This window comes from Taudactylus pleione, unplaced genomic scaffold, assembly GCF_031769625.1.
Source record: "Taudactylus pleione unplaced genomic scaffold, aTauple2 ptg000687l, whole genome shotgun sequence".
Lineage (NCBI taxonomy): Eukaryota > Metazoa > Chordata > Amphibia > Anura > Myobatrachidae > Taudactylus > Taudactylus pleione.
In genome coordinates, this window is record NW_028285089.1 from 373466 (window position 1) to 399868 (window position 26403).

Genomic DNA, 26403 nt, shown 5'->3' on the forward strand with positions numbered 1-26403 from the left:
GCAATCTGGCTTTGCAGGGGCTGTTTCAGAGTTGGAAGCAAATTAAAAAAAAAAAAAAAAAGAGTAGCTTTGTACCCAGGGCCCCGCTACAAGGTTTTAAGTCCTTACAGAGCAGCTGCGAGCAGGTGTAGTTTCCCTATTCCTTTACGCGCTTCTCCGCTATTAAGGGTAGCGATTTCTTCAGAAGCTGAAAAGAGGCCGTAAGGACTTTATCTGCCGGACTTGTCTACCAGCAGGAGGACTTTGACCGCTCAGGACACTACCAAACCAGCCGGAGATCTTCTTTACCCTGTGTACTCCCCCTTCCAGTGAAGCGACGGCCCGCTACAGAAAGACCCGAGCCTGAATACCGGGAGCGGTGAGAACTTTCCTCTTGGAACTAAAAAAACGTTACTTATACCGCTTAACCGAGTGGGCTAATATTATGATCTATGGGATGCACTAAGGAAGAGAGATTGGAGATTAGCTAAAACACCTGGCAATTATATTGGAGACAAAAGTCAAAACTGATGGAGACAGTGCAATAAGCAAACCAGCTGCACGCTATTTACCTATGCAAGGTGGACTTTTTATTTTCTATTTTTGTCATTTTATTTATAAAATTAATATGTGGTGTTATGTACAAATATAGATTGCTTTTAAATGTAATTTTTCGAGTGTGTGTATGTATATATATATATATATATATATATATAGTGCATTCAGAAAGTATTCACAGCGCTTCACTTTTTCCACATTTTGTCACTGTACGTTGCAGCATTTTTCCAAAATGGAATAAATACATTTTTGTCCTCAAAATTCTACACACAATACCCCATAATGACAACGTGTAAAAAGTTTTATTTGAGATTTTTGCATATTTAATAAACAAAAAACAAAACCAGGATGTCTCTGTACATTGCTGCCTTCATCTTACCCTCTATCCTGACTAGCCTCCCAGTTCCTGCCGCTGAAAAACATCCCCACAGCAGGATGCTGCCACCACCATGCTTCACTGTAGGGATGGTATTGGCCTGGTGATGAGCGGTGCTTGGTTTCCTCCAAACATAACACCTGCCATTCACACCAAAGAGTTCAATCTTTGTCTCATCAGACCAGAGAATTTTGTTTCTCATGGAGTCCTTCAGGTGCATTTTGGCAAACTGTATATACATGGATATAAAATTTTGATTGTTGTTATAGATAACACGAATTGTAGATCATTCAAAGGAGTATATCAGAATTACTCAGTAGGAGCTGCATTAGTTTGTATATTATAATAAGGAGAAATATATATATATATGTTTTTTATTATACTACTTAAAATATGTGTCTGGATATGAATATTTAAATAGTATTGATTTTAAAGCGAGTGTGGCCAGTCCATGAAAAGGCCATAATTAGCACTTCTCCATCTTTAATATGCGTCATACAAAGTGTATTGTGTGTCATAATTCCAGCACATACAGGACCAGCGATCATAGTAAGCCATTAGATGCGGCAGGAGGGATATCCTGTCTGAGTTAAATGTTTTTATTTCAGATGGGGGCTCCTATCCAGAACATTTTAGCAAGTTCAGAGTCTGGGGGAGCAGCAAAAGAAACACTGCCATGGACATTATATGAACATATTGGTCTCCTTATGCACTGGATAGTGTATTATTATTTAACCCTTTTGATGGTCTATAGAGGGGCACCCCTAACAGTGCATGTTTTCCAGCTCTAGTAATTGGTGCACAGGTGTATTTATTAAATGCTGACACATGTTAAAAGATCCACAGGTGGTGCTAATAATTTAATTTATGATACTTAGAAGAACATGCAGCATTAGTAAAATTCTATTGTGGTCATGGTGTGGGCAGAGGGGGGTTTCCAGGCAACCGGAACCCCCCCCTGAGTTTGCCTATGACAATGATGATCTATTCAAAGAACTTGAACAGGACATACCTGAGGAGCCACTTCAGAATCCTGCACAGCAAACAGTGAGTAGACATGTCAGCCTAGGCCCTGAAGAAGCATTAAGCACTTCCTGCCAGTACAAATCGCTGTAAAAATCAATCCAATGAGCCACGATGATCTCGCCAGCGTGAGTCATAGCAGCAATGGCCGCACTTTATGGAAGCCGGGATTTGCAGATTTTTGTTTGCAGGCCCATAGGATTGTGAGCAAAATTCAGCGAATTCTGGCTCAGAGCGAGCCGCAAAGGGTGCACCATTGCCAGCGTTTTAACGCCATTGCAACGGCAACTCGCACCCTTTGCGGCTAATTGGATTGACCCTATGCTTTCTTTACAAAATAAACCACTCTTAAAGTGACAGTATCCATTAATGTTCAACTGTTTAAACAGCTTATTCTGCATGTTCAGCTGTTTTATTCACTTACACTGTTATCCGTTTAAATGTCTATTCATTAAAAACAATTCAAAATATACAGCCTATTCTGTACAATTTGTATCTCCTATCCTGGATCTGTTCACCTTCTGTCATCTCCAAGTAGAACTATTCTGTCACAGCAGGGGCCATTTTATCAGTTAGATATACCAAAGTTGGGTGTGCGGTCGGGCTCTGATATATGCACGCCATGGGTGGTTGAACACCAAGATGTGCGTATATCAGGGCGCGACTGCACTCACAGCGTTTTATCTAATATGTGTGTGTGTATGTATGTGTGTGTGTGTGTGTGTGTGTATGTATATATATATATATATATATATATATATATAATTTCACAGAATATGTTCATGTGAATAAGCAAATTGATGGCGACAGTGTGCAGTGTTGTAGTTACACTAGTAATATGTATATGGATAAATATATGTGCTTACTATATATAGATAAATATAGATAACTGAATCAGTTGTGGACAAGGGCTACTTTTGCTAACCAGCGAGTTTTCAAAGCGGCCGATCACCTCCTCAATTCTATAGGAATTCCCTATGGCAATTGGATCTTTGGCCCAAGAAGATTTAGTCACTGATTCATACAATTGTTATCTCTTATGTGGTACGCACATATATTACTCCTTGTACATATTATTGGCATATTTACAATGCTGCACAAACAATGACACCATTCCATTTCTTATTCTCCCATTTCTCTTTAGCAGCACAAACAACTGGCCTTTATGTGACAGTAAGCCACTTCATCTTTCTTATTAAAGGAGTGACCTTTGTGGGCCATACATTCGCCGGACTCATATATCACCATATCTATACTGTAAGTTTTTTGTTAGATAAGATTCTTAGTATCCACCTTTATTTTCTTGTGTGCATATGATCATGCGTGTAAGAACCTTCTGCAGCACGTGCTCAGGTGCGTTCCATTTTACTGAGCTACACGTCTCTACATTCCATGTCTATGAATAAAACATGGGTGCAGAGACGAGTTAACATGCAGCAGAGGTAGAGATTATTGAATTCCCTTGGAAGACGAATAGGCTGTTACATATATTGTATTAGGGCTGCTTTCTCTTGTGCTATTTGCCATTTCACTTTACATAGACATCAATAATTGCTATCTCTGCCAAATTCTCACCTTTCTGACCTCTATGATGGAATGAAAAACACTTCTGTAGGATTGGTCACAATTCTCCTTGGCTAAGCTGCTGCTGAAACAACAGGTTATTATGGGTACAAATGAAAATCACTAGCAACCTTTTTTTTCCTTTTAGATCATAGCCTACATGGCTGTAGATCAGAACAATTATTAAAAAAGAAACCCAAGCTAACATGTATTCAGTTCTACAGACCCTGTACATGTTAGTGTGTATAATTATCATTTAGTGCTAGCACAGTGTGAGACCACACATCATTCTGCTCTCCTCTTGAATCTGCTCTTTCCAGGCAGTCATTTGCTTCTGTGACTTTATAAACCACATATGACTGCACTCTAATGATGTCTCTGCGGATAGCAGTCTCCCAGTGGGCAATAACAAATGAGAACATGCTGCATACTTGGCTTCAGTGATTCCCTGCAGCGTCCACAACAACTGCAGCATTTGGCACTCAGTGAGGCACAGGTGCACTTCCTAGAAACCAAGCATATGTACAGTGCCTTTCTGGGTTTATTTGTTATTCATTTCTATGTGATCTATAGCAACTGAATTTCATTCTGGGCCATGAGATTTATTCTAGTATACTGTATTGTATGCTATTTTGGCATTTACCGCACTAAAGCAAGACAATGGTGTGACATACACGTTAATGATAAAGAAATGGGAACACCAACATAGTAATTGAATATTTGTGTGAGCCAGCACAGCTAGAAAGCACCTATAACATTTAGTGTGTAAATATCTGGAAGAAAGAGTCACAGTTCTTTCGTAAAAAAAGTAACTCCATGTTGATGAAAAGGTCGGGTCTCATTCTAGGGGGTAAATTTACGAAGAATCGTGTCTGTCCGAGTATTAAACATGTTTGACATTGCATGGGCATGAGTGAGTTTGTTTCAAACAAATTTACTAAGAAACATGTTTTCCGATGGTGTATGCAAATGTGTTTCTGCTCTGTGTGTTAGGTTGTTTTTGGACTGAACACAATAGCCCTGCCTGTCAGCAGCGTGTTTAATGGAAGCATGCAGAGATCAGTGTGATCTGTGCATGCTTCCGACTGTAATAAAGGACTTAGTGTTTCATTTTGAACACTAAATAAATGGTGTGCCCCCCCCCCCTCCCCAAAATCATAACCAGCTCTGTACCTCTGAGCCAGACTAGAAGAGGAAAATTGCAGGAAATATTTATGTGTGGCTTCCCCCATCTTCCTCTAACCTGCACCGGGCTGGACCAGCCAGGATGGTAATGGCACAGCAGGGAGACCCACAGCATGTGTGGTCCCCCTGCCAAACCATTAACCAGCCGCAAACTGGTCATCCCAGGGCTGGCAATCCCCCCCAAGACAATAGTCATCTGCTAACTGTGATTTAAGGAACATTTTAAAGTGATTTGATTGAGGCCATGGGCGCAACTACCGTAGGTACAAGGGGTGCAGCTGCTATGGGGCCAGAGCTGAGGGGCCCATCTTCCTTGTTAAAGTTACATGTGTTTATATACATTTTTCACCATTGGGTGGTACATAGGGGCCCTTACAAATTTTTGCTATGGGGCCTTCAAATACCTAGTTATGCCCCTAATTGGGGGAATGTGATTGAGGCCAACATGCATATTGACACTGGGCGAATTTGACTAAATCAATGCATGTCTGGCCAACTTTAGGATGTTAAAGTGATGAGCACACTGCGATATTGCAGCCAATTATGATGCAACATGCGTGGTCCCAAAATGAGAACTCTCCCCATAATAATCATTATCAGGAATGTTTATTAGTGTGTATGATAAATAAATGATAATAATGATAATCATAATATGTGGACTTCATCAGTAACATTCCACCATGTGTATCAAATGGCCAGTGTCATTTAATGTGCCCCCCCCCCCCCTATGTAGATGACCTATTTCTCGAGTTCAGCAGCACGATTGGTCCATACATACTGTAGCTTCTGACAGTGTGTGTGTAATTTTGTCTACATCAAGACACATTGTTATCCTATATGCCTCTGAAAGCCCTTGCATGGCCCTTTTTGATAGGCTCAATAACAGGGTGTCACTGCATTGGGAAACAAGTAAGGCAAGGTACACCTCAGAAAAATGTGTATCCCAGCTGACCTGATGGAAGGATATATTGGGCGGCCGTACACACTGTACGATCTGGTGTACAACTTCATGATATACCCTTCCAACCTGCATTTAACTTGACTGCGGTCGTCGGTGACCTCGACCCATTGGACGTGCAGCACATCAGATAGGAAAACATCCCTGAAGACGCATATGAACGCACAATTGTGGGTACACACTGAGCGATTATGGACGATAGATCATCCAATATATCACCTGATAGTGTACCTAGCCTAAGCCTGATGGTCAAAGGCTTTTCTCTAATACTAAAACAATCACATAATGCTGTTATTAGTGTTTTAATCTGCAACATCCAACAAATTAATGTTTATAATAGAGGAAAGGCAAATAAATTAAAGCACTTGATTTAATTCCATACAATATTTAATGCCAGGGATGGGGAACTTTTTTTCTGCCGAGGGCCATTTTGATATATATATAACATTATTCACGGGCCCAGTGCAGGCCACGCCCCCTCTGTGTGATGTCACATGGCAGCGGGGCCACAACACTGTGATTACAGCTGTAAGGGCAGCGGTGTGACCATCTGAAGCATCCTAAGGACGCTCCAGACGGCACTGCTGCATAGATTCTGGCTGCAGGGTTTCATTCTAGGCACCCTGCTAGCCAGATGAGGCTAGTAGAAAAAAAGCTCAGAGGGCCAGACCAGATGATTCCGTGGGCCTGAGGTTCCCCATCCCTGTTTTATGCAATGGGATAATATGGAAAGAAAAGCATTGCTGTAATGACGGCGATTTGCTCTATACAGTAGATGTGGTAAATAAAAGCCTTAGTTGTCCAAATATAAAGTCCATGTTTTCAATACAAGGATATTAACCTCTTGGCTACACTTGCAGAACAGCAGAGTCCTCTTGTACGAGAGCACATACAAGTCAAGTCACAGATGATGATTTGCATATAATTATTATTATATCCTTTTCCCGCTGTCTATTTGTGACAAAATAGCATTAAACGTATCACCTAAACTGCTAGTCTGTGGGCTTCTTGCCAAACTCAGGACATGGAACCCTGACTAGTATGTTTTCAAACTCACTTGATATATGTTGGCATACAAAAAATAATTAAAACAGCGTGTGAGAAGCAAAAGGGGACCGCTGCCAGATATCAATGCGTATTGTCAGAGAGGGCTGTCCTTAAAAGGCCAGTAGTATTGCTATATTGTATTTTTTATGTAATTAAACTTTAGTGCAACAGTATTAGCCATATGCATGACCACATTTATGTACATTTTTGTATATTAATGTGTACGACTACAAATATGTTTACGCTTTTTTAATTTTGCTTTTGTATATTTGACATATGCTCGATGTTTGTAAATTGATGTGATGCTCAAATAAAAAGTGATTTAAAAAAACCTTAGTGCTACAATAAATAAAAAAATATTTGTACGAGGATGTTTTAATAAATAAGGTAGCAAGACCTCTCATTGCATAAATGTATTCAACTCGTACATATACGTATAATCAACAGTATGGTACAGATTTTTTTTCCCATGTATTGTAGTACCCATATTTGTCTAAGCATTTGTTCTAACGGTACACCAAGGCATCTATCCCGGCGTAGAAGAAATGTGTCAAGTGCCTGAAACCAGGATATGACGGCTTGTTGAACGTCACTGTTGTGAATCGCCTTCCAACCAGATACTTTTTCAATGGCCCAAAGAGATGGAAATCACTCTGTGCCAGATCAGGGCTGTAGGGAGGATGGTCCAGTATGTCCCAATAGAAGCACCATAACAACTCACGCGATCGGAGCGTTGCCTGGCGTTATCATGCAACAATACAACGCCTGTTCGCAGCAACCCAGTTTTTGACAAATTGCCCTGCGCAACAGCTCAATGTGTTATAATAGTGGACAGCATTCATAGTATCTCCCTTGGTGTGGAAATAAACTAGAAGCACGCCCTTGTGGTCCCAAAACACAGTCACCATGATCTTCTTTGCTGATGGAGTTGTTTTAAATTTCTTTGAAGGTGGGGACAATGCGTGTTTCCATGTCATAGATGGTTGCTTTGTCTCCGGTGTCACATGATGCACCCACGTCTCATCATCTGTAACAATACACTGCAGGAACTTTACTCCCTCCTCATGGTACCGTGCTAAGTACACGAGAGACAATCCCATCCTATTGGTTTTGTGAACTTCTGTGCGTTATTTCGGTAGCCAGCAGTTGTTGTGATCAGTACCCACTGAGATGTTCAGTTCATCAGCATTGTCACTGACTCAAATGCGTTTGTCCTCCTGAATCAGACCGTCAATGCGGCACAAATTGTCATCTGTGGTGGACGTGCTTGTCCGGTCAGTTCACTGCTCATCTTGAACACCTGTCCTACCGTTATCAAAGGCAGTGCACCAAATCCAAACTGGTTTCCGTGGCATGACGATAATACCGTACACCCCAATAAGTTGGTGATGAATTTCAGCTGCTGATTCGCCCTTTAGACACAAATGTGATCACAAATCACACCTCAATATTTGACCATGTTTCCCCAGCCCCTCCATCTTACAACTGATGTTGTGACAGTATGACTGATATGAGGTACAGTCTAATGGCTGTGAGGGGAAGCAGTGATCTACCTGCTCTGACCTGGCGGGAACTTAGAACGAAATAGAGACATTACACATGAGAGAGATCGTGTTACATTACTTATTGTACCACCCTCCTACTTAAATTTTTCCCTCTTATTTATTTTATGCAAATTTTGATTTGTTTTATTTATGTGTCCTGTTTACTGATACATTTTATTTTTTCCCTTTTTTCCTATTTCATTTAAAGTGAAAAAATGCTTTGGGATGACAATAAATAAAGCACAGGGACAGACATTTAACATGGCTGGAGTTGACCTTACGTGGCCCTTTTGTGTGTCACACCAAAACAAAATCTTTTTGTGTTGAAATCAGGAAAAATGGCTAATGTTGTCTACAAGGCAATCTTATAAGATCTTGCTTAAAAAAAGAGTAATCAGAGTAAATTCAAAATTGCTCCCTTGCAAAGCCTGGGCTGGTCACTAGTATATATTAAGAGAAAGTGTGGGTGTGTGTGTATCCATTTGTCCTTTACACACGGCCAGAGTTTTGTATCTAGCTCCATCAAATTTGGCATGGTGGTGTAGTTTGACCAGGATTAGGTTTTTGGCTCTGTTTGAAGTTAATCAGGACCATGGAGATCTACATGGTGCCCACGAAGTAGGCCGTGGAGTCTCTGATTTGAAATTTTGCTTGAAGCAAAATTGCTCAGGATGTCTTCCAGTGCCTAAAACTGCACTGATCTGAAGGCACAGGCTGCTATGTACCAGTAGGGGGCAGGCAGAGCTCCAACGGAAGAGCAGTGAGGATCAACTGTCACACTGCACTGACAGTTACTAATTTCCTCCAAGCACATTTTCATATGCCATGCTCTCCTATGCTGCTCTGCAGAGATTTCTGCTCGGCAATGATTTCTGTTCTGCACCGATTTTTGCTCTGCAGTGATTCCTCAAACCTCAGTGATTTGGGAAGCTATACCGATTTCTGACTTGTAAATGAAGGCTGCAGTTGAACTTCAAGGTTCATTCTTCAACTAAGGGCGGTACAAACCACCTCCGGATATCAAGTTGTTAATATGGAAAATTGCATTTTAAGTAATAAATATTTGATAGCTTACATAATAATCCTTGTCTGATCTACTGATTCACAGTTTGCAGAAGCTGCATCAGTGAACACAATAACCACTGCTACAGACTTTTCCGGAAGCATATTAGGATATAAACAAGCATACAAATGACCTTGTTATTAAAATAATGTTATTGCGTAAATTATTTTAATCAACAGCGTTTCAGTAAGTACTTTAGCCTACTTTTTATCTTGCATGTGATCAGTTTTGTTTTTATAATGATAAATGTAGCTTTTCTCATTGTCTCCTCTGGAAAAATTATTCAGCACATGTCATTATGGTTAGATAATAGTATAACACAGAAAAAAGAGAGACCAGATGTTCCATACAACCATTAATAATTATGCATAATATGCAAGAATTTTCAGATTTTGGCCTCTATATTCACCACCACAATGGTTTTGAAATGAAACAAACAAGATGTGCTTTAACTGCAGACTTTCAGATTTAATTTGAGGGTAATTACATCCAAATCGGGTGAACGGTGTAGGAATTACAACAGTTTCTATATGTGCCTCCCACTTTTTAAGGGGCCAAAAGTAATGGGACTATCAACTCAAAAGCTATTTCATGAACAGGTGTGGGCTATTCCCTCTTTATTTCATTATCAATTAAGCAGGTAAAAGGTCTGGAGTTGATTCTAGGTGTGACATTTGCATTTGGAATCAGTTGTTGTCAACTCTCAATATGAGTTTCAAAGAGCTGTCACTATCAGTGAAGCAAGCCATCATTAGGCTGAAAAATCTAAACAAACCCATCAGAGAGAGAGCAAAAACATTAGGTGTGGCCAAATCAACTGTTTGGAACATTCTTAAAAAGAAAGAACGCATCGGAGAGCTCAGCAACACCAAAAGACCCGGAAGACCATGGAAAACAACTGTGGTGAATGACAAAAGAATTATTTCCCTGGTGAAGAAAAACCCCTTCACAACAGTTGGCCAAATCAAGAACACTCTCCAGGAGGTAGATGTATATGTGTCAAAGTCAACAATCAAGAGAAGACTTCACAAGAGTGAATATACAGGGTTCACCGCAAGAAGCAAACCATTGGTGAGCCACAAAAACAGGAAGACCAGATTAGAGTTTGCCAAACAACATCTAAAAAAGCCATTACAGTTCTGGAACAACATCCTATTGACAGATGAGACAAAGATCAACTTGTACCAGAGTGATGGGAAGGGAAGAGAAGGAAAGGAACTGCTCATGATCCAAAACATACCACCTCATCAGTGAAGCATGGTGGTGGTAGTGTCATGGCGTGGGCATGTATGTCTGCCAATGGAACTGGTTCCCTTGTATTTATTGATGATGTGACTGCTGACAAAAGCAGCAGAATGAATTCTGAAGTGTTTCGGGCAATATTATATGCTCATATTCAGTCAAATGCTTCAGAACTCATTGGACGGCGCTTCACAGTGCAGATGGACAATGACCTGAAGCATACTGCAAAAGCAACCAAAGAGTATTTTAAGGCTAAAAAGTGGAATGTTATGCAATGGCCAAGTCAATCCCCTGACCTGAATCCGATTGAGCATGCATTTCACTTGATAAAGACAAAACTGAAGGGAAAATGCCCCAAGAACAAGCAGGAACTGAAGACATTTGCAGTAGAGGCCTGGCAGAGCATTACCAGGGATGAAACCCAGCGTCTGGTGATGTCTATGCGTTCCAGACTTCAGGCTGTAATTGCCTGCAAAGGATTTGCAACAAAGCATTAAAAAGTGAAAGTTAGATTTAGGATTGTTTAGTTTGTCCCATTACTTTTGGCCCCTTAAAAGTGGGAGGCACATATAGAAACCGTTGTAATTCCTACACCGTTCACCTGATTTGGATGTAATTACCCTCAAATTAAATCTGAAAGTCTGCAGTTAAATCACATCTTGTTTGTTTCATTTCAAAGCCATTGTGCTGGTGAATAGAGGACAAAATATGAAAATTCTGTCAATGTCAATGGTTTACTATTTGACTTACAGTACTATGAGTGGTGATCATCAGACCAGGACCATAACTAGGGGTGGACCAGTATGGCACTCGCCATGGGTGCTGGTCTTGTGGGGGCACCAACTGGTTTAATTTACCAACCCTTAGACCAGGTCTTGGAGGAATATAATTAGTGTTTTAGAAGATCCCATCTCCTTCCAAAGCAATACTGTGCATAGGCCTGCTTGGAGCTAATGGACTCCACAAAATAATGCCCCCTCTTTAAAGATTCTACTTCAGGTCATGCTCCACTCTCTACACTAACTCAGGGCATGCCCTCCTTGCATTCTGTATAATTTTCCCCATGTTTGCATATATCCTACAAGGCCTTACATCTTGTCCCACAGTCGTCTTCCCTATCCTACTACACCTCCCCCCTCTCTTTCCTATTCTTTGTGCCCAACACCCATACCCTCCTTAAACTGTTACTGCACAGTCTCATCCTCCATTTCCTATAAGGACCACAAAGTCCATTTTCCAACCTCTCCCCTAATTTAAATTACCCCTCCTTCAACATTTTAAGTTTTTTATGGGCAGGGTCTTCAATAATATGCACTATACAGCATGGTTGGCCAAGTTATCAGCAAATATTATATGGATGATGGAGTCAAGTCCATAACTGTGTCAGGGGCACCAGGACCCCAAGGTACGGCCTTACATGAAACTATAAGTACGAGGAGGTGACATCATTTGGCATCTTTCTAATATGGTTGCCAGTACATTAATAGAAGCCAGGTTGGCAGAAATTTTCCCCTACCCAAGGACTCCATGATTTTTCTGTAGTGTAGGGTTATTGCTTGGTGATCACATAAATAACACCCATCTTTTTAGTTGAAACGGTGGTGGAGATGTAGGGACTTACTCCCATTTGAATTAATTTAAAAAAAAAAACATGCAGCAACACTTCCCAATCCTCTTCGCCAGCCACCCACACTCCAACCTGGTCATCAGAACTGGTGAGGTGAAGATAATTTTCTTAATATATTTTTTTATTCCTCCCATTGCTGTGGAGAATGAGTTGGACTGCAATTAAAAATGGGGTATAATTACAAAATGGGGTTGGTTGTCTAATGTGGGTTTGGCTTTATATAGTCAATGAAATATATGAAAACTTATGTCAAAGTGCTCTAGTCAAATACAACCCCTGCCAGCTACATCTCATTCCCATGACCTTTATACTATGCAGACATCATTCTAGTGATCTCTTTGCAATACAGAGTACACCTTAGTAGACAATATACAATAGTAATACATTTCTAGTAGCTCCATTTTAGTGACTTCTATACAATACAGAGAGCAATCTAGTGGTAACTAATCAAGCATATTCATTATGACTATTCAATGCCTACCTGTTCTGAAAGCCACTATAAAATACAGACATGCCAATCTCTGGTGGCTTTACAATGCTGGCCCCCTAAATTCTGAAGTTTCAGTGCACATCCCAATATTTTAGTTGGCTTTAAAAAGCAGACTGCCCCAAACATCTTGGTAGTTTTGCAACTGCAGCGGTAAATGAGGTTGGGAGTTTAATCCTTTGCAAGGAAACAAACAGTTCTTAAAAGGTATGATTGCAATTGGCAATCAGGTGCACCAAGAGGAGTGGGTGTATGGGTACTAATTACCCAGGCCTGGGCTTGCTGGAGGGGCCCGGCGGGGGTCAGGGTCCGGCTCTGCCCCCCCCCCCTCTTTCATTACAGCAGCCCAGCACACGCTGATGCGTGCTGGGTGTGCACTTGGCAAATCACGGCAATTTTTATTAAGGGGGTGTGGTCATGCCTCCCAGAATTAGGCCACGCCCCTTTCACCCGGGCCTGGCGTGGCTGTTGGCAATATGATATTTTTTCATAGTCGCCTGCAGAATAGTTTTGTAATACCTCTTTCACACACAGCCTAAATACCTGGGTGTTTGCCAGTTCTCACACACTGACCCAGGTTGAGACTATGGGCCGTATTCAATTAGCGGCAAAAACAATTTTTTTTTCGCCATTGGTGAAAATGGCCGTTTTTCGACAAAAAATGGCAATATTTTCGCCAAAAAACAGGCGACAACGCAATTGGCGACAAAGAGACTCGAGATAATTTCTCCATCCCAGACCAGGCGAAAAAAATGCAAAATCCCTATTTTTGGCTAAAAATGTGGGGATTTCTTTCAGAACCCTTTGGACACCCCCCTAATAATAAATTACCCCCCAAAAATCATCTATACCACCCCCTGAAAAATCAGACCCAATACATTAAAACCATTTTCAACGGGTTTTGTTTTTTACACACAATTTTTCGCCAAAGTGTGATTTTTCAGGTGGTGGTATAGATGTGTGATGTGTTTTAAACATTGCATGTGGTCGCAGCAGGCGGTTTTTTTAAATTTGTTTTTACGACACGAAAATATACTTGCACCCATTTTAATGTACCCCCAATTTATGTGGAACAGTAATTTCCCGGAAAAAAAATTGCTTTGTATCATTTTCAACTTTTTTTTTTTTCACCCAAAATTGCACGGTAGTTTTTTGCCAAAGTGAGCAACTTACAAATTTTTGGGGGGGTAATTTATTATTAGGGGGGGTGTCCAAAGGGTTCTGAAAGAAATCCCCACATTTTTAGCCAAAAATAGGGAATTTGCATTTTTTTTCGCCTGGTCTGGGATGGAGAAAACTTATCTCCAGTTTTTTTTTCGCCAATTGCGTTTTTGCCTGTTTTTTTGCGAAAAATGGACGTTTTCGCTGCTAATTAAATACTACCGCCCAGGGCCAACCAGGGCTAGCAACCTTGCACTTTACCAGGGTCGGGGATTGAGAACCAGGTAGATAGACCTGTGTATTTCCCGGTTCGTCGGTCTGAAAGGGGCTTCAATCAGCCACTATTACTAGCCTTACGATGACTAACTTTCTATGTATTTGCAGCCAAGATTAGTGGATGAGTTAAATTCAGTTACATTCTCTTTGGGAGCTTGGGTTGTACAAGACATAATAAGCACCATGCTGCCTGCAACTGTAAGGAAACACCTAGGTCATACTTGCCTACCCTCCCGATTTGGTCGGGAGCCTCCCGAAAATCGGGTGCTGCTCCCGGCCTCCCGGGAAGGCAGGCAAGTCTCCCGACCTCCGGCGACGTGGCTGCAGCCCACGGACTTGTAAGTATAAAGCCCGGCAGCGGGGGGGGCGGTGACGCGATTCACGCTGAATCGCGTCATCGTGGCTCCGCCCCCTGCTCCACAATGCCATTAATATCGGCATTGTGAAGAGGGGGCGGAGCCATGATGACGCGATCGCGCTGTCGCGCCCCATGCTCCGCCCCCCAATGACGAGTCGCTGCCGGGGTCCCGCCCCCTTTGACGCGCCACGCCCTCCTGCACTGTAAGCCCGACAGCTCCCTCCCGGAAGGAGGGAGCTAAATGTCGGCAAGTCTGACCTAGGTATAGTAGAGGCCTGACACAGCAAACTGCTAGTAAAAGCAGCTGATAACCCTGTTCACTTAAATCTAGATGTCTAGAGATAATTAATGGCATGTGAACCTTTAATTAGTTCATTAAGATTCAACCTACTTATCAACCAGTTGGCTGTCATAATTATTCTACTGTTCCACACTATTGTGAATTTGCTTCTCTACATGCTTATTTTGCATTCAGTGGATGTATTATAGCTTGTGCTATATTGAGCAATGATGAATCGCACAATTACGAATTGCTAAACGAGTAATATTTTTATTACACTACATTTTGTGCACAATCTTAAAATAGAAAAAAATGTCTTTTCATTTAAGCAAAGAACATTATTATTATTTAAAAATAAAAACCCATTAGAAAGAAGATCGTTACTTTTTAAACATTCATTTATTCTGCTTTAGCTGTGGCATAGACAGTCCCAAGCTATCCCTGAATGTTTGTGTCCTTGACAGTAATCCTATTTTTAATGCTGATCAAGTTCAAAGTACTACTGCTTTATACTTATACTACTTGTATATATAAACAAGTTGTATATAAACATGTTTTATCAGGGCCCTCATCAGTGGGTGATGTGGGGAAGTTGCTTTGGGGACCCAGGAGAAGAGAATTCTGTACATAAACCTAACAAACTTCCTCAAACTAAACATCTCTAAAACTGAAATCGTGATCTTTCCCTGCTACAGGGTCCCCTCTCCCTCTCATTTGCCAACACCTCCCTCTCCTCTGTCCCCCATGTCTGCTGCCTGGGTATCATCCTTAACTCGCCCTCTTCCAACTCTGTAATACTTCTAGGGCTAGATCCTATCTCACCTTGCAGCCCTTAAATTCTCATTTATTCCTTTATCAATTCTCACCTAGACTACTGTAACCTACTCCTCTACGGCCTAATGAACTCCAGCTTCAGTCTATTCTCCACTCTCCTGCCCACCTGATTTTCATCTCTAGTCACTGTACCTTTGCCAGTAGCTCCACTGGATTCAGAATGAAGTTTAAACTTCTCGCACTCACCCACAGATGGGGAGATTTAGCAATGCTTTGAGAGTAATAAACCAATCAGCTTCTAAATGTAATTTTTCAAACAGATCACAACTATAAAAACCATTTGAGATGATACCATGTAAAATGCATGTGTGGATTGATGCGTGTGTGGGGGGTTGTTGACGGTGAATAAAAGGAGCTGGTTGCAGCTCGCATTGAATTAAATCTGCCCCATAGTGAGGAAGTGCCTGGGGCACTAACTGTTCTATATTCTCTGATTCTCATGTCAAAAGCTGGCTACACCACTGTCCCCCTCCATGGGTCAGAAAAAAAACAAAAAACTCTAGAACATAAATGTGGGTTATGGTCATCTAGGCCTATGTTGTTTAATGGACGATCTGGTCATGTGATTTGCTAAACACGTGGTATCATAATTAGATGCCCTTTCTAAAATATAATCAAGCAAAAGTGCCCACTAGAATTGGTGCTGTCACCAAATAATGGATTTCTGGGGAAAAAAATATCAAGATATACAATAGAGCAATAATCACTGGCAAAAAGGTTTTGAATACTCATTTGGTCACTGCTAACTCTGCAAGATGCATGATCATGAGGACACAATCCCTGCATCTCAAAAGTTGCTCTTTAAGGCCCCACAATGCCTTAATCCATCTTTGGGTGTGAAGTGCCTACGTGAGGAACAGAAATTATTAACTGGTTACCTGTATTTGAAGTGAGAGACCAAGCATCACTAATGAAGACACTTATGTATAGCTACATTGACTGTTGTATGTAAACTGGTGGGTCACTGCAGGCTGAGAAAAGGTGATCAGCAGTGTCTATAGAGAGATCCTAACATTGGATCATAGGGCAAGGGATTAGTCTGTTCCCATGATGGCTACAGTTATGTAACATGTTACTGCTTTACATTGGTTGTTTAAGAAAAAAAAACATACTTCTACAAGACACACATACAGGCATATGGGGCAGCTTGGAGAGATTACATATGCCTGGACTTTGATCAGGAGTACTTTACTCTTATTGTCCCCCAAAACCCAGGTCTCAATGGGCTTAACCTTTATTGAATATGATTGGTACCCACCTCTCTGTGAATATGAAGTTTGAGGAAAAACATTTGCACATTGCCAGTAGTTTCAGTGGGGGACTGGGATCCAGTACCCAAGTTTCTGTATTAGTTTAGGGATGCCATCACCTCCACCAACAGCTGGGGAGTAAGGTGAATTCAGGGCTAATGCTATGTGTTGCTGTTGCTGTGTAAAGAAATTAGGAGCTCCAATATTCCATTGGGGAAGGTGAACAATGGCCTGTAGTTTAATGACAGTAAACCAGATTGCACACTGCCCATTGCAGGCTTGAGCACCCTATTAGGCTTTCATCCTCTGCTGGGAGTTCGGATGGCCAAAGAGCAAATTTTTCTTGGGCAAGGGTGAACTGATTCGGGGGACTTCTTCCACCATATAGTACTGGACTCTTGTTAAAATGTAAAATTAATAAATTAATTGGTCTGTTTGTCTGTCTGGTTATGCATTCGAACAGCCCTGCACCGATTGGGATGAAATCAATGAGAAGTGGTCTAGTTGGATCCTGGCCAGGTTTTAGGGTCACGGTCAGATGGTGTACATTGGGCAGAACTTTGACCCGGGGAGCCTGGGCATAACTTTGACCCTGGGAGCCTGTTTTGGGTCTTCCACTAAATGGATTTGGATGAAAACTTCACATAGGGGTGGCAATTGGTCTGGGATGCCTATTGGAGTGATGGGGCCCTGGTTGGACCTCGTGGTGGGGTGCACCAGGCAAAACTTTGACCCAGGGCATCTGTTCTGGGCCTTCCACTGGATGGATTTGGACAACATCACATAATAAAACTTAATAACTTTAAACTCGGATGGGTACTTCGGCTTGTTACAAATATATCATAGAAGGAATGATTTCTATTAAATTGAATCTGCACAGTGTTGGTATTGTGATGACATGATCCCGATAGGGGTTTAGAGCTATGGAGAGCTAAGCAGATCCCCGTATACCTTCATCTGCATCAAGGCTATTCCCTGGTACATAGATGTTTTTCAGTTTAATCTCTCTGATGAATTGAATCACCTGCACCAACTTGGTCAATAATTACTCAGCAAAAAACCTGCATTGCCTGTGGAATATGTCATCATTATTTATTCATGTGTTGGTTGCTTTTTGTTACAGAAATCACACAGTATGTTTTCAATACACTCTAAAAAACACTGTGCCGCATTTTCTCAAAACAATGAAGAAGGGAAGACCTGTGTCCAGATGCCACCTAGATCCTCTTAGACCAGGGGTTCCCAACCACGGTCCTCAAGGCACACTAACAGTCCAGGTTTTAAGAATAGCCATAGTTGAGCACAGGTGACTTAATTAGTACCTTAGTTATTTTGATTTAACCATCTGTGCTTAAGCATGGATATCACTAAAACCAGGACTGTTAGTGTGCCTTGAGGACCGAGGTTGGGAATCACTGTCTTAGACTATCGAGCCCAAGCTGTATAAACAAAGGCATTTGACAGACAGCCCAGAAGTGGATGTGCCTATCTGTTTACAAATTCTGTGTATGCCAAATTGCTAGGGGCTGCAGCCTCCCCAGGAAAATCTGCTATTTCAGTAAGCCAGTTGCAGTCCGTGACCGCAATGGCTTCACTGTGACTGGAGGTGGCTTCCCACTGAAAGCGACATCTGCCAGTCACGCTCAGGACAGGTAGCCCCAGGGCGAGGTGTTTCCTCCTGGGACTGCCAGTCCGGGCTGCGATTAGCAGAGAGTGGCTTCCAGTGGAAGCTGCTGCTCTGCCCCTTGGGCAGTCTTACAGGGCTACTCGGGATTGTAACCAATGCAGCCCCCAGAAGCCGATGTTTTGCATATACTTGCCATCCCGGCGCCTGCCAGATTCATTACGCAGGTGCCAGGACCTGGCCAGCCACAGCCAGACCAGCAGTAGTGGCAGCCCTATTAGGTAAGTGGGCAGGAGCCGCTGCTGTTGGTAGGTCTCAAATATTTAAACCGTCTTATTCCAATTTGCTGCTAAACTGATGGAATTGTCAGTTTCTTTTAACAGTGTGATACAGATATTGAATTACCAAGTGGTTCTATTCAGGTGCTGTACAGGGTGGTTGTTCTAAAGCTGCGGTTATAGATGAGGGTAGTCAAACCTCAATATAGGTATACATAAACACACAAAGAAGGGGTAAACAGCACTAATGACCATAATTATAAAAAATAAAAGTGTAAAAGATAGAATGGATTGTATAACATAATATTTAACATAAAAAAAAAAGATAAATAAACACTTAAAATCAAACAATGGTATGTTGAATGCACAAATTCGTAGCCAAAATACTCAATATTTCATATTCAAATAGACAAATTAAAAGTATCCCTGGTCTCATCAGCTGGGAAGTTGAATCCCTAATGGATAGTCCGCTACAGTGTAATAATGCTGTTCCTATTTCAGCCTCCTGGAATTACTTGATGATATGACAAATGTCACACAGAGTCTATGAGAAAGCACACAGCAAAACAGCCATGTATATTTACCACCATTGAGTCCAAAGATGAAGGGTTCCTTTAGCAGAGTTAAATCCTGCAGAGTGACACAGTGCCTTGATAGGTGTATAATGTAGGTGATGGTGCTAAAAAGATGGTAAGTGGTAATGGCTACATTTTGTCCAGTGAAGATTTCCAGGGCTTGGTCCAGGTGATGCAAAGTATGGTGAAAGTCCCAGCACACGGGATCCAGTAAAGAAAGTGCTACTGATGCGTTTCGCTGTGTGTCCCACAGCCTTGTCAAAGGTAAACGACCTGTACTCCTGACAGGGTTTATACACCCTAACCAATATGGCTACCAATCAGAAGACCTGTGTAGTGCAATCCATTCCATCATATAAATCCTAATAAAAATAAATATATATATATATATATATATATATATATACACAGTCAGGTGCATAAATATTGGGACATTGACAGAATTTTCATATTTTGGCCTCTATTCACCACCACAATGGCTTTGAAATGAAACAAACAAGATGTGCTTTAACTACAGACTTTCAGATTTAATTTGAGGGTAATTACATCCAAATCAGGTGAACGGTGTAGGAATTACAGCGGTTTCTATATGTGCCTCCCACTTTTTAAGAGGCCAAAAGTAATGGGACAAACTAAACAATCCTAAATCTAACTTTCACTTTTTAATACTTTGTTGCAAATCCTTTGCAGGCAATTACAGCCTGAAGTCTGGAACGCATAGACATCACCAGACGCTGGGTTTCATCCCTGGTGATGCTCTGCCAGGCCTCTACTGCAACTGTCTTCAGTTCCTACTTGTTCTTGGGGCATTTTCCCTTCAGTTTTGTCTTCATCAAGTGAAATGCATGCTCAATCGGACTTAGGTCAGGGGATTGACTTGGCCATTGCATAACATTCCACTTTTTAGCCTTAAAAAACTCTTTTGTTGCTTTTTCAGTATGCTTCGGGTCATTGTCCATCTGCACTGTGAAGCGCCGTCCAATGAGTTCTGAAGCATTTGACTGAATATGAGCATATAATATTGCCCGAAACACTTCAGAATTCATTCTGCTGCTTTTATCAGCAGTCACATCATCAATAAATACAAGGGAACCAGTTCCATTGGCAGCCATACATGCCCACGCCATGACACTACCACCACCATGCTTCACTGATGAGGTGGTATGTTTTGGATCATGAGCAGTTCCTTTCCTTCTCCATACTCTTCTCTTCCCATCACTCTGGTACAAGTTGATCTTTGTCTCATCTGTCCATAGGATGTTGTTCCAGAACTGTAATGGATTTTTTAGATGTTGTTTACTAATCTGCTCTTCCTGTTTTTGTGGCTCACCAATGGTTTACATCTTGTGGTGAACCCACTATATTCACTCTTGTGAAGTCTTCTCTTGATTGTTGACTTTGACACATATACACCTACCTTCTGGAGAGTGTTCTTGATTTGGCCAACTGTTGTGAAGGGGTTTTTCTTCACCAGTTTTTTTCCATGGTCTTCCGGGTCTTTTGGTGTTGCTGAGCTTTCCGGTGCGTTTTTTCTTTTTAAGAATGTTCCAAACAGTTGATTTGGCCACACCTAATGTTTTTGCTATGTCTCTGATGGGTTTGTTTTGATTTTCCAGCCTAATGATGGCTTGCTTCACTGATAGTGACATATATATATATATATATATATATATATATATATATATATAGGTTTGTAAATAGTAAGCATGCATCTAGCATCTCTAATCTTAAATGGTCTATAGGGAATTTCTATAATTGAAAAATAAATTTACCTCACAACAATTATTGATTGAGCTCTCTTCCCAGTCATGTGATTTACACATGATCAAATGACCAGGGCACACAATCCTCTTTCTATGTTTCTATGTTGTGTATATACACTCCCCGCAGGATGGGTCACTCGTAATGGGATCACGTCTATTGGGTCAAGAAGGAGCAATCTCTGTGTATCCACACACCCAGCAGGATGCGTCACTCATCATGTGATCGTGCCTGTTGGGCCATGAAGAAATAGTCTCTGACTGCCAGGTATTACATAGGCCGCTTCCAGACAGGCGCGTCTTGAGGACAGGTTCAGCCCACCTGATGGTGTGTGGGAACATTTCCAGGATGGTGCATCACCTAACACGTGAAAGCGCCTGCCCATCCAATAACCATAAAGTGCTGTACAGCTGGGATCCAGGTGCTTTGCTACTAACTCTATCAATTGTTAAAAAAATCAAAACATTTTTCTTATTGTCTTTAAAAGGGCAAAACTAACCTGGTTTTGGATTGTCTCTTTAAAATTCCAGACAGATCCGCCAGAATCTTGCCTGCACCTCACAGGCTATTACATAAGTCTCTATGTTCTTATTCTGTGAGTGAAAATTAACGCAGGTAATATGTTGAAGACCAATTCAATTAGTAGGTAGGTAAGCATCTCATCTGAAAATAAGGCTTATCGAGCCTGAATCTAAGATGGATGCTTTTGCACAGCAGCTGCGTCTTTGGATGAAAAAAGATGCCTCCTGCTGGCATCTCAGATCTAATGCCTTCGTTTGAAGACGCAGAATTGGATCAACATCACCACAATCGGCCATCCAAGTAAGCCTAAGCTTACTCAGAATTGCTGATCCAGCAAATATGGACCATATGTCGACATGTGAAATGTCGACATTAGCAGAATGTGTACAGGCGGCATGTCCACATATGGGTTTTTGCGTATTTAAGCACTAACCTAACTCTAATCCAAGCTGTCGTCATTGTGTCTGTTGATATTTACAACATTCAGACCATGTAGACGTTTTGCAAGAAAAAATATTAGGGTGACATATAAATGCTTTGGAGTCACCCTAATATTTTTTCTTGCATTTGTACATTAGTGAGTGCTAGGTGACACTCCTATGCTTGGTTTGTGTTAGTGCTTTCTGTGCAGGATTCGGACACCACTTTTTATTTTTACCACCATGTTGACATTTTTAATAACATACCAATGTGTGAATTGGTGCATTAAATCACAGGTTCTCAAATTTGGTCCTCGAGACCCCAAACAGTGCATGTTTTCCAGTTCTCCTGAAGAATCATGAGTGAAATAATTAGCTCCATCTGTGGATCTTTTAAAATGTGTCAGTAATGAAAACACCTGTGCTCCTGCTAGGTGACCTGGAAAACGTGAACTGTGTGGGGGTCCTGAGGACCGAGTTTGAGAACCACTGCATTAAATGAATCTCAAAATGCTGAATTGTTCCTCTTTGTTTCTGAACTACAGTATAAAACCCAGAAGTATTCATCTGAGACCAATGGTCATTTATAAATCCTAATTATGGTGATGCATTGCCTTCATTATGTACTCTCATAGTAATTAAAATTTTTGGTGATAGTGTTACTGGATAAATCTTCTCAGTCCATCCAGAAACTTTGTTGCAAAAAGTATGAAGTTCTGTCATTACAAAGTAATTTTTCATTTGTTAAGCAAGCAACTTGACAACTTAATTAGGGAATCTTACTATTAATTGCTTCATGTTCAGATTCTATTTTTGCTCTTCCTGAAAACACACACAAAGAAGCCGTCTTTGGCTTTGTTATATTTCGCTTTACATAACTACTTCTATAATGCCATTTTCTGGTCACTTATTTTGTTTTTTTTTCTGACTTACAAAAGTATAGTCCAGTACAATATATTAATGCTGTAGTGTAAACATATAGTCAATGTACTGGTGCATCATTATCAAAATAGCTGGGTCTCATCAATAATCCAGGATGCTGGGAGAGGCTGTGCGGCTGAGCATAATGACGATAATAATGGTAGTCCAATATTATACTGAGCTCCCCTAATGGGGTGCAAGGTAAAATGAGTAATTTTGTGGTCACTATGTGCAGGCATTAAAATCCTTCTCATACTATTCTGACGGCATATTGAGAATGGTTCCTCTGGCACTTAAAGTGAAATTTACCAAGCATCAACTTTTCTGTTGCCTTCAACACGCTGGTATTGGCTGCGGATCGATGGTGGGTTTCAGCTCCAAGCCCCTGAATTTACCAATGGTCAATGGGCTTCTATTTGCATTTCCCCTTGAAAAGGGATCCAATCGGATCCCTCCCAGTATGCACAGTAGCGCATGCATCACTTGATGAAGGCTCAGGACTCCCAGGTCCGACACCCAAAAATCTTTCTATCGCAAAGGTCAGCTCTTATCAGGAGAGCTGTACTTTGTGATTTTCTTCAAGCATACACCATTTGCAAATGCTGTTATTCTTGCGATGAGTGGCGTGATGCATTGCATTTAAAATTAGATGCGTCATACATCCTGCCCAGGGAGAGAATTAGTAGAGGTTGTAGTTATTAGGAACAATTAGACAATATGTTATGTTTGCTTTGATAAACTTTCTTCCATTATCTCCAGAGTGGTCGGTTTTGTGTATCCTTAGTTTCTAGGTTAGAATTATAATTATTATGAGGGCACAGTCCTGCCATTTTATTAAGGCTGAATCGAAAAAGACAGAAATCTCCATAGAGAATTCCAGAGGGCGGCATGGTGTTTAAGGGGCTACACCTCAAAAGCTATTGGAGGTACAGAGCTGAAATTTGGCATGGGCAGGTAGAACTGTTGCTCGGTGCTGCATGCCAAATTTCAGGGCATAAAAAAAATACATTTTGTTTATTTATTTGGTGCCTCAAATGTTCCACAGCACTTTACAAAGTACATAAATAAGTTAATAAGAAACCAGTGACTTAAAGTACAATACAATGCAGGACAAGGACATGGTTTATATACATTGTTGTGTTAGTGATCGTAACACTCAAATAAGCAGCAGGGTGTAAGTGTTAGGTGCCCTAGTGTAAGGAGTAGATGAAAATTTAAGTAAGGAGGAGCACAAGAGGGTAGAGGGCCATGCTCATGAGAGCTTACATTTTAATGGGGAGGGAAAGACAAACAGGCGTGACATAGATGGGGTAGACAGGGAGGACGGAGCATGTAGCAGCGGGTTAGGATGAGTCCTGGAAGACTTTAAGTAGTCCGGCTTGAGAGCCGGTTTGAAGATTTGTAGAGTGGTGCAGAGTCTGGTGGGGAGAGGGAGAGAGTTCCAGAGGTAGTGAGCATCACGGATAAATCTTGGAGGCAGAAGTTGGGAGGAAGTAATCAGGTGGCAGAAGAGGTGGCGTGCATTTGTTGAATGAAGAGGACAGACGGGAGTGTGAAGGGATATGAGGTCAGAGATATAAATAGGAGAGGATTGGGTGAGGGCTTTGTAGGTGAGTGTAAGAACCTTGAATGGAGTTCAGAAGGGTAGCCAGTGGGGGGCTTGTAGGAGAGGGGAGGCAGATGTAGAACATTTGGAGAGGAAGGTGAGCTGAGCAGCAGCATTGAGGACAGATTGGAGTTGAGAGAGGTGGGAGTATGGGAGGCCAGATAGGAGGAGGTTACAGTAGTCCAATCTGGAGATGACCAGTGAGTGCATGAGGGTTTTGGTAGCATCTTGGGTGAGAAAGGGTCTGACCCCTGGAAACAGGAAAAGTTTAACTATTAACCCTGTAGTAGCTCGTAAATGTATCTTACAGCAACGGATATCTCCTCTACTGCTCTCAGTTGCTCTTTTTAAAGAAAAGCTCTTTTTATATTTAACCACTTGCCTGACATGGTCGCATCGTTTGCAACCACAATAGGCTGTCCGTTATCTGATCTGTTTGCAAATGATGCGAACAAATACACAGTGTAGGCGGCTGCAGGAAGAGAATCTTACTGTAGCTGCTGCTCTCAGAGGGACCTTCTCTGCACCCTCCCCCAGTGTCTGTCACTGCTGATCTGTCAGCACAGCAGGACCCCACACCCAGGCACTGGGGAAAAGTAAATTATCCCCTCTCAGCCCCCTAGTGTGTACCTGGTGGCTGCAGATAACAAATTGGCATTTAATATATAAGAATATCAGTGGTGACATTGTATATATGCTTGATAAATAAAAGAAAATAATAGTCATTTAATAAGCGTCAGACAGTGGCACAGGTTTAATTTTGTGACAGGTATTTATTTATTATTAGATACTGATATAGCGCCAGCATATTCTCTTGCGCATTACAATTGGGAACAAACTGTGACAGAACAAGACCAGGTAATAACAGACAGACATAGATGTAAGAAGGCATCTTTCCATTTATATGCGTACACATCTAGCATTGATTATTCCCATCCTAACAGGAGCATCAAGAAGGCTAATAATGTGCTATATTACGAAAAGTGTTGTTTTAATAAGCTTAATGGGTTGAAATTGCAAATGATGGGGGCATCCGCTGAATGAGAGTGGCACCGCTGAATAAGAGGGGAGCAGCCAGAACAGAAGAAGGAGGTAAGTGTGTAAGCCTTGCCTTCCTGCAAAATTGACCAATCTTAGCATATTCCTCCGGCCCTACAAGGGGTAGTTTAAGAGAGGAGGGGGCTTGTGTGAAGCTGTAGTAGACTCTGGCTTTAGACCATTCTCACCATTTTCCATGTGATTTCTGGCTATAGGTCTGGCAGACACGGCAAGTATAATTATATGGGTGCAGGGTGTGCAATGTGGGCCCGTGTTCACTGCAAACCCTGCACCTATTATAGATATGCCATTGAACTGTACCAATATTGTAGATGGCTGTAAGAGCTCTTTACCATCCACAAAACCCTGTATATTTTCATTGGGATACCTTTTGCACACTAAAGCTGGCCACACACTAGACCAACTTACATCCAACCAGCCAACTAGTTGATTTGTTGATTATGAAAATCTGGTAAGGTATGAAAGCAAATGACAATTAGCAATTTGCTCCCAAACGCCGGAAAATGGACAAAAACTGTTTGAACAAATTGTTTAGATCAAACATTTAACAAACTTGTCTGACCGACCATTTTCATCTGTTTTCTGGCATTTAGGAGCAAATTGCTGATCATCATTTACTCCCATACGATACCAGATTTTCATTCCAAACAATCAACAAGTTGGATGTAAGTTGGTCTAGTGTGTGGCCAGCTTTACACACACAGGAAAGCACATTCCCTTATATGTAAAACAAGGTACAAATTTAACAAATGTAACAAAGATGTTGAATCACTTTGAAGATCGATTAAAAATATAAATTAAGAGGTAAAAAAAGATACTAGATTTGT